Here is a 10728-nt window from a genome sequence, read left to right as displayed (position 1 = left end):
GTGAGTCCAGGCAATTTGATGTTCATATGTTAGTCCTAAAATTCAGCTGCCCTTGCCTGAGACTATAGGCAGGCAGACCTTATGTCACTGGTTCACCTGCAAATCCAGGCAACTTGTTGAGTCAACCAATTTTGAATGAATTTTGTGTTAGTGTAACTGTCTGAGCTTATAAACTGGGTTGCCTGTCTAAGACTTTAGGCAGGTAGACCCTATGCCACTTGTTTGCACACAAGGCCAGGCAACTTTTCAGTCAACCAATTTTCAATTAATTTTGTTTTAGTGTAACTGTCTTGGCTTATAGATTGGGTTTTCTGACTGAGGACTGCAAGTCCAGGTGACTTAGTGGTAATGTTAATCCTAAAACTTGGTCAAAATGCCTTAGACTCTAGGCAGACAAGCCTACTTGGAAAGTCTACTTGAATTACAATAGAGATGACTAAGATTTTTGGGCTGACTCACAACAGATAATCTCTATGGAACTTGCTGATGAACAAGCATCCTAAGCCTAATTTTCCTGGCCACATAAATTCTCAGGTAGGTTGAGTAAGTTTTAGGATTGATATGTGACCACCAAGTTGCCTGAACTGCAATTGGAACTATGAAAAGCCATCTGTATGACTTTGTTGTTTTCTCTATGCATCAGTGGGGTAATGTAATTTCTTTTGTATGACATTTTAGTGGATCATATATTAAATAAGAAAACCAAAAAGCATTCTGTATAACTTTATTCATGTTTCTCTATAATAATTTGATGTTTAAAAAGTCATTATATCATGAAGACTTTATATCATTCTCCATGTTTAAAGGAAACACAATATTGCCTATTGTTTTGATTTTATAGTGTTTTGTATATAAGAGTAAATGACAATATTTGTTGCTTAAAGTATAAAGAACCAATGACTTTAATAGGCCTAGTCAAACAGTGCTCACCCAAGTAATTTGTATTTGTAATATAAAAAAAGCATAAAAGGTATATGCTACTATTATATAGTAACTATGAGGTAGATTTATATCAAAATATTCAAGCAAATCACACAGCCTACAGAGGTGTCTTACCTTAGCCTACATAAGGTAGGCTATCAGTGGAAGTCATTAGGTCTGCAAAACTACCAATAGGGTAGCCTATATATTGATACTTTCTTTTAGAATCATTAATGTTTACCTTTACACTGCTTCATGGTTAAAAGATCCTGGAGTGCAAAAAATCCTAGTAACATCAAGATTAGGCCTAGTCTAGCCAAGCTCTTTTCAAGAAGCATTCCTAAAAAGTATTTTTCAAAGAAAAGAGCTTTGCTGAACTAGGTTCCGATTTCTGTTTTACCAGAACATACAAGAAAACAACACTTTCTAAGGCCATATACTGATTTATTTATTTTTTGGTCATTTTCTGCTGTTTAACAGCACACGTTCTTTATTTTTGAAATTGGCCACGAACTTGCGTATTTGAATACATTATGTAAACAGGCGATCTTTCTCCCCAAAAAATGAATTATCGGTTTTTCACACTAATTTAAGACGTATATGGCTGTGTAAGTTTGCACTTGACCAATTTAATGAATTAGTTTTCATTTTAGGTGTCCTTGATACTTTAAAATGGCGTCAATTTAAACGAAGAAATTCCGTTTCTAAACTCAAAGCCAATCAAAATAAAAAAATTAAATCTTGCAAAATACGTTTATACTATAATTTTAAACAAAATTAAATAGAAAAAAAAATAATTTAAACCATTAAAAACCTCAATAATCTATAAACAAAAAAAAGAATATTATATTTATTTAAATAAAAATAGTAAAATTCAGTATGAACGGTCCTTTAAAAACGGCAACGACCGATGCCCCATCAAAAATCATTCTTGTTAAACTACATAGGCTGTAAAATTACTAATCTACAAAGAAAATGAATGGATAAAAATGGACTACATTATCAAATATATACAAGCCTATAAACTAATGAACCTATGAACCAAACATAAACCTAATATAAACATAAATTAAGGTGACATAGGCCTACTAGCCCGTATATCTAAAACAAATTCATTCAAAAAATAGTTATGTTTAACAATTAATGTATGAGATATTTTAATTACAATTAATACTAATATCCACCATAGGGGATATGTTACCAAACGAGTAAATTGAACCCAGTTAGTACAAGATGCTAACCTGGAAACACTTATTTCAGAAGATGTCGAAGCCTCATGGCTAACTCTAAAAAAGACCTTACTAGAGAGCCAAGCCAAACACACCAGCATAACATGGAAAAAAAAACCCAAAACTCTACCTTTCCTCACCCCAAAAATCAAGAAACTACACAACAGGAAGAGAAAGCTTTGGGAGAAGTACACGAAACAAATGACTACAGCTATGTACAAGCAGTACAAAACTGCAAGGACCCTCCTCAGAAAAGAAACCAGAAAACTGACCCCAAACTACAAAGAACGACTGGCCAAAAACATTAAGGAAAACCCAAAATTATTCTAGAAATACATCTCCCATAAGAAGCCAGGCAGACACACCGTACCAGACCTGGTAAACCACAACTCTTTATCTTCTTGCCCCTCTGAAAAAGCAAACCTGCTTAATCAGCAGTTTGTCTCAGTGTTCTCCATGGATGACCCCCAATCAACCCCCCCACCAGCAGAACAGGCTCACACTCCCATCCCGATGGTACACTCACCAGTCACAATCGAAGAAGTAACCAAAGAGTTTAAGGACCTTGATCCCAATAAATCGACGGGACCTGATGGTCTCAGCCCATGACTGATGAAGGAATTAAGCCCTGCAATATCAGCCCCACTGGTAAAACTTTTCAATCTGTTGCTGGCACAAGGAAAGCTTCCAGGGGACTGGAAGAAGGGAATAGTCATCCCAATTCACAAGAAGGGTAGCAAAACTTCTGCAGCAAACTACAGACCTATCAGACTTACATGTGTGGCATGCAAGGTCATGGAGAGAATCATAAACTAGCATATCATTAACCATCTTGAGGCCAACTCACTTAACAGCAGTAGTCAGCATGGTTTTTGCTCAAAGAGATCGGTGGACACAAACCTTCTTGAGTCATATAGTCTTGTAACTGACCTACTAGAGAGAGGATTACCTGTGGATATAACATTGTTGGACCTAGCCAAAGCATTTGACAAGGTTTGTCACCGATACCTCATTCACAGGTTACTTACTCTATCTGTTAGTCCACAAGTGGTCAGTTGGACAGAGGACTTTCTGAGGGACAGAACACAGAAAGTGAAAGTGATAACCGGACCAAACAGCCATGTCCTTTCTGACGAAATCAAAGTCACTAGTGGGGTTCCCCAGGGCAGCGTCCTGGGCCCCACCCTGTTCAACATCTACATAAATGAGCTACCCCTCATCACCAGCAACAAAACGACCCTATATGCGGATGATTCAAAACTCATAGGTCCTGCCAACACCTCTTCTTCCATCCAATCCCTCCAAACTGATCTCAACCACATGTGCTCCTGGGTCAAAAGATGGCTGCTGGAATTCAAAGCAGAAAAATGCAAGGTCATACACTTTGGACACAAAAACCCCAAACATCAGTACCTCATGACCCAAAATTCTGGAAGTCACCACACAATTGAGCCTGTCCAGGAGGAGAGTGACCTTGGCGTCATCGTTGAGTCCCAGTTGAAATTCAGCTCCCACTCACAGAAAATCTCAGCCAATGCTAGTAGAGCCCTAGGCATCATCAAACACAGCATCACCAGCAGGAGTAAACACGTAATCACCAAACTCTACAAAGGATTAGTATGACCAAGACTGGAGGTGGGGATAATACTGGCCACCCCTCGATTCAAAAAGGACAAGGCAGTTCTTGAGCAAATCCAACAAAGGGCCACTAAGATGATTGCCGGCATGGAAAACAAGACATACAGTGAACGGCTAAAGGAACTCAACCTCCCCTCCTTAGTATACAGACAGAAATGTGGAGACATGATCCAGGTGCACAAACTCCTCACAACCAATCAAGAAAATGAGATCCTGGAGATCGAGACCTCCCACAAAACACGAGGACACCCTAGACAAATCCGCAAACATCACGCTACAACTGGAGCAAGATGCAATTTCTTCTCGAATTGGATTGAGAACCTCTGGAATAACCTCAAGGAGGACACTGTTGCTGCTGAATCAACAGATGCTTTCAAATGCCATCTGGATGCTGAGTGGAAAGATACACCATGGAAGTTTGACTGGGAAGCACCAGAATCTTCCACCAGAACTTAACCAACTACAACAGTCATCACAAGGAGTGATTCAACAGGATCAAAAGTCCTTATTTCACTCCAAGCTGTGATTTAAGGTAATTTAAGGTAAGAAAAACCTAAAAGATGCCTAATGGAATTGCGCCAACTAACCTTAATACATGAAGTGCTTTAGCTTACCCTTATAAAACAATTTAGTATAGCATAGACAATCAATAAAAACATTAGTCCTAGTAAATGTGTAATCAAATTTGGACATTAACTAAACATTGTTGAGTATGCTAGCTAACAATTTAAACAAATGATAATTAATAATGCCAGTACTCTGATTACTCCTAAACTCCAAAAGACACTGTAATTCTATATCAAGAAAAAATCAATAGGCATGGTGCAAACAAAGCAATATTTACCATCGAATTTTTCAAATGAAGGTCAAATAAGTAATTCTTATTAACATACATAACTAATATTAACATTGATTTTAGAGACCAAAATGATGATCAAATCGATAATGATGAGCATTTTTATTCTACATATAAAAACTCAGGACATAATAAAACATGGATTAATTTTCAAGCATGAAAATTCACTTCTAGCCAGACATAATGCATGGAAAGTATTCATGAAACTAGATTCATAACTCTGTGAGACCTTATTTCTCCAAGTAATGAGACTGGAAAGAAATACAAATGAACTAAAGAATTCAATCGTTCAATTTCTAAGATCAGAAAAAGGATTACAAGACAATAAAAGTTTTAAAAAAAAAAGAGAGTATATATCAAGTCACATACCCCCGAACTTGAAATAAAAAAATCTAATAGATGACTTTGATAAGAAAATGGCTGAAATAGATAAAGCCATGGAAATAAGCACAAAAGGGAACATACGATAAAGATCAATAAAGGATCACCCCTCCTCCTAACATGCTAAAGAACTACATCAAAACTCAAAGGTTCCAATTCAACCCCCTGCAAAAGAAAGGAAGTTTTATGATGGAAACTATGCATTAATAAATGAAATACCAAATACATGGAATTTTCTCAAGGGACCTAATGCATGGAACAAAAAAGTCTTAGTAAAAATCTATGATGACCTATCAATTCCTAAAATAAACACTAAGGTCACAACAAATCCCCAAGATACTATGCAGTCCAGTACATCTAAATCTGAGGTAATAAACACTCAATCAACCCAAATTGAAGCAGATGCAACCCCTAAGGATACATCAAAAGCCACTTCAACTCCAATTCAATTAACTCTTAAGGATACATCAAAAGCCACTTCACCCCCAATTCAAATAACCACAGTAAAGACAAATGAAGTGTTAAAAGGAAGAAAAATACCAGAAATAATAAAAGGCACCGAAGAAATAGAAATTTCTACAAATTCTATGAACAATGTCAGTAAGCCAATACATAAATTTAAATGTCAATATTTTTGTAGAAAAATAAATCCAACAATAAATATAACTGGAGATAACAAAACCACAATGATCTTAAATGTCACAACAAAGAAAGTAATAACCACCACCCCAGAACCTACAAGAAAAATAATAACTATTGCACCAGAACCTACAAAATTAAAAACATCAATCTCTGAAACAACAACCAATTCCCTCCCCAAACAGATATATCCAAATGAGAATTACATAACAATTAGACAGTTAACCCAAACCACCAGGTGGGTCTGGAAATCTTCAATGAATAAGAATACTGGACTACGAATGAGAATCCCAATCATCGAAAATGATTATAGTGGACAAAAATATATCAAAGAAAATAAAAATGGCAAGGATAATGATGATGATTATCCAAGAGAATGTTGGACTATTGATGGAAAGAAAATTTGCACACGACTGGCAGCTGACAAACCTACAGAAGATATTTTGGAAGTACTCCCAGAATTAACCAAGAAAAACGCTCTAAAATTATCAAATCATCAAACCTTCTTAATATTGTACAGACAAAGGTTGCAAACCTTATTTGAACTATTTAATGCTGAAATACAAAAACTCAAGCAAAGCACAACAAGAATATTTGAAGTCTTCTTCAGAAAAAGCAGATATCAAAGGTCCACAAGCTTAATACCAGTCATTGGTGAACTTGCCTTACAATTCTTTGGGTTATCAACCGATGAAGACTTAAACATATTAAGAGAAAATGTAAAAAAAAATTGAATACAGCAATGAACACCACACTACATGTCCAGAAAATACAAGCAAGCAAAGCTAGCTACCAAAAAGACAAAATTGAAGCAATTTCCAAGAAAATTTCAAGGACAGTCAATACAATGAATTACTTGAAAAATGAAGTTGACCGTGTATTATCAGATTCTGGACTAACACTAATATCAATAGACATCATAACCATGTCTTCTTCTTCTATTTAACAGCAGGCGGGCTTTTCAGTAAAACTATTTAGCCCTTTTCCTTTTGCTTCACTCTGTGGGCTACAGAGCTACTGGCTTGATTGCCTCATATTTATTAGATATATTCAGATATCTTTAAGCAGATCTTTTGACTCTAGGAGTTCAAATATAAGTTGATAGATGTTGATTTCTATACTCTGTGTGCAGGTATAGTTGGCTAGGCTCTTGGCTGATAGTGGTATTTTGTGGTGTTTGAAGTATTTTAACAGTTTAGAAAGCAAGGTATGTTGTGCAGACGTCAGCATATTACATTCAAATAGGCAATGGTCAATTGTTTCATTATTCATATTACAATGCCTGCAAAGAGGGGACAGGGGAATTGAACCACTTGAATTAGAAAGCTTATATGAGAATGCAAGGAAATTTAGTCCATTTGTTTCAGAACAAATTCTATGATAAATTTTAGAAAGATACTTATTGGGAAAAGGGGAAAGGATAGGATTAATCTTATTAAAAGTAATTTCTGATAGCCTTCATTGGTAAATATCTCTAATTGGGATGGGTCTCCCACTTGGCTGGTCAATATTTATAGCATTTTTTGCTATTTCATCAACCTGATGATTACCACTTATGCCAGAGTGGCTAGGAATGTACTGAAAGTAAGTTTTTATGCCACTTGAAGCAAGATTATCAATAATGCTGAGACAATGATAAGTGTCAATGTCCAACTTATATTGAGGAGCTGAGGCCAGCGACTCAAGGCTTGATAAAGAGTCGGAATAGATGATAATATTATTCAAATTTTCAATCAAAGGTTGGTTTTGCTGAAGGTGTTCTAATGCCATGATTATAGCATTTAACTCAGCAGACATTATAGATAAATTATTAAATAATCTCTTGCCCATTGCAATTTTCAGGTGAGGAAGGAAAACACCACTTGCAACCTTCTCATTCATTTTTGACCCATCAACAAATATTTGGAAGTGATTTTTATAGGTAATTGTATTAAGCTCTGCAAATTTTTTCTGGACAAAAGCAATGGGGGTTAAATCCTTATTCCATTTTGAAAATTCAGTATTTGTTATGGGAAATGACCAATTCCATGGAGGGGATTGGGGGAAAGTAGGTGCAATAGACTTTGCTGGTACAGGGAACTTCTTTTGAATATTGGCATACTCATCTGCAATACCTCTATACATGGCTGGATTTCTTAACCAATTATGTAAGGTGTGTGAGCTATTTGATTCAATTTTTGTAAGATGTTTTATCAAGAGAAAGCTACGTCTCTCCCTTATTGTTGTTAATCCACTCTCCATAAGCAGAAACTTGGTGCTTGTGGGTTTCCTAAGACCAAATATGAGACGTATTATATCATTTTGTATTGTTTCAATTTTTTGCATCTGGGTCTTTGCACATACACCATAGAAAATAAGCCCATAGTCAATATGGGGTCTTATATTTGATTTATAAAACTAGAGTGAGGTTTTCTCTTTACAACCCTAGGGTGTGGAAAAAACTCTTTTTAGTATATTTGCTTTTTTATAGCATTTTTTTATTGTGTTTGAAATGTGGAGGTGGAAATTAAGTTTTAGGTAAAGCATGAGACCTAGGTAATTAATATTATTATCTTCTGGAATAGTTGTTTTATTTAGAGTTAGTTTTGCATTAACATGGTTTTGCTTCCGGTGAAATTGGATTATTTTTGACTTGGTGGGTGCGATGGGTAAATCTGAATGTTGAGAGAATTTTTCAAACTGGAAAAGTGACTTTTGCAGATTTGACTGTGCTATCTGAAAGGTGTTGCCAGATGACCATAGCACCAGATCATCAGCATATTGTAGATTTGTGTGGGGTAGGTTCATGTCCCAGAGATATAGGGCAAATAGGAGGCAACTGAGGACTGCTCCCTGAGGTAGGCCTTTGGATATTGTCTTTTGGGGTGAAGAGGCTGAACCAACACAAACAGTGAAACTTTGCACTTCTATGAAGGATTTAATAAAAGATACTAGCTTAGGGGGTATTCCAAGGTTTGCAAGTTTATTTAAAAGGATTTGGTGGTTCACATTGTCATATGCCCCTTCAAAATCTAGGAAAGCTGCCACTAGGATATTATTTTTTGAGAAAGATTCATTTGTTGCATTTGTTAGCAAAATGAAAGCATCTGTTGAGGAGTGGTATTTCCTAAATCCAGTTTGAGTGTGTTGGATCATATTATTTTTTTTAACAATCCAGAGGAGTCTGTGATCAATCATTTTCTCCATTACTTTCCCCATCGCAGGTGTAATCATTATGGGCCTATATGACTCAGGGTTATCTTTTGGTTTATTTTTCTTTAGGATTGGTAGGAGGGACGAACATTTCCATATATTGGGGAACCTAGAAGATGCCCAAGCATGATTATAACAATTTAGCAGTTCTTATTTGCATGAAGGTGTAAGATTCTTTATCCATGTAGGGTGTATATTGTCATAGCTGCTGCTAGTTTTGGTCCTAATCTGATGTATTGCAATATTCAATTCCTGGATTGAAAATGGATTGGTTATGTACTCGGATCCTGGGCGTGGTTGGTAACTTGGGTTCATGGGAATTGTGGACAGTTTGCTTTGATTATTTGATGTTAGCTTATTAACAAAAAGAGTTGCAAATGGGTTAGCTTTTCCATTATCATTGTCATAATGGGTATTATTATGTAAAAGCTCATACAGGAGTGGGTTGGGGGAAGTCTTTTTCCCACAGATGTGGCTTATGACTTTATATATAATTGGCTCATGCGTTTCTCTGGAGAGATTATTTGCAAAATTATTCCAGTATTTATATTTAGCATCTATTATAGTTCTTTTTAGATTAGATTCTGCTTGTAATTTTTTTAAATATGTAGTAGGTGATGATTTTCTTATGAATTCTGTCCTAGCTGCCTTTTTTATCCTCCATTTATTTAGGCACTCATTTGTCCACCATGCTTTAGGAATTTGTTTAGGGAATGTTTTCTTAGGTGTTGTCTTGGGGATAGCATGATTAGCTGTATTTATTAGTAAAGATATCAAGGCTTCAGCATGTGTGTCAACTGTTGTGTTAGAAATGCATGAACTTTGGGTGAAACTTGTATTTTCATCATTTAGCTTATTTTGGAACGTAGACCAATCTACTTTAGTGTTGATATATTTGGAGGTATGAGATAAAGTTTCAGCAGGTTAATTTAGAGAGCAAACTATAGCAAAGTGGTCAGTACATAGATTATCAATTTTATTTATGTAAATTGTGTTAAAAAAATTTAATGACACAATTTGTAGGTCAATTGTGGAGAATCTGCCACTTTTGGGGTTGAAATATGTGTTCAGGTTTGGAGGGGTAGCAACAGCTAATTCATTATTATTTGAAGTCATATGCTCAATGAATTTACCAGCTTTATTTGCTGGTTTATTCCCCCACAAAAGGCTGTGGGCATTGAAATCACGACAAATAATGATATTTTTTAACTTATTAGAATTATTTATATAATTAAAGAAATCCTTGGCATCTTTAGTTTGGCCATTAGGGTTATAAAAGCTTATTATGTAGGTTTTTAAATTATTCAGCCAAACACTGATACCAATAACATCAACATCATTTGCAAAATCTGGAAAATTGGTGCCAAAAAATTTTATATTATTATTAACTAATAAAGCTACCCCACCTCCTTTTCTCTCTGAAGATCTATCCTTTCTCAGGATAGTATATCCCGGAGACATAATTTGTTGATTTTGGGTTAAATGAGTTTCCTGGAGGCAAGCAATATTAATGGAATTATTATCCATAAATGATATTAGTTCATTTAGCTTATTTTCTGTGAGTGATCTTACATTCCATTGGAGTATTGATATATGTTGTGTTGTTGATTTATTCTTTGTATGACTGTGTATCAATGTTCAGCTTTGTTAAAAGTAAAGCAAGATCTTTTTTTGCTTGAATGAGCATATCATCTGGGATGTAGATTTTTGCCAATTCTGCAATAATTTTTGTTTTCTGTATTTGATGTATGTTCATGGCCTGAACTGGATTACAGTTTAAAATGAATAAGCATATATTTGGGGATTGCATTTTTGGTACTGCATCCTTTTTGTTGGTTAAGGGATTGATTCCTGGTAGTTTTTCTGATTTGT

The 10728-nt window shown here is 35.4% G+C and overlaps 1 pseudogene; it reads left to right on the top strand.

Annotated features, from left to right (window-relative positions):
* Nucleotides 1–4392: 4392 nt before the first annotated feature.
* LOC148950432 (uncharacterized) lies at nucleotides 4393–6610 on the top strand (annotated as a pseudogene).
* The last annotated feature ends 4118 nt before the right edge of the window (nucleotides 6611–10728 follow it).

This window comes from Artemia sp. Qi Xiang Cuo, chromosome 7, assembly GCF_049724085.1.
Source record: "Artemia sp. Qi Xiang Cuo chromosome 7, ASM4972408v1, whole genome shotgun sequence".
Classification (NCBI taxonomy): Eukaryota; Metazoa; Arthropoda; class Branchiopoda; order Anostraca; family Artemiidae; genus Artemia; species Artemia sp. Qi Xiang Cuo.
Note: the sequence above shows the minus strand (reverse complement) of the source record. Positions and strands in the feature narration are given on the sequence as shown.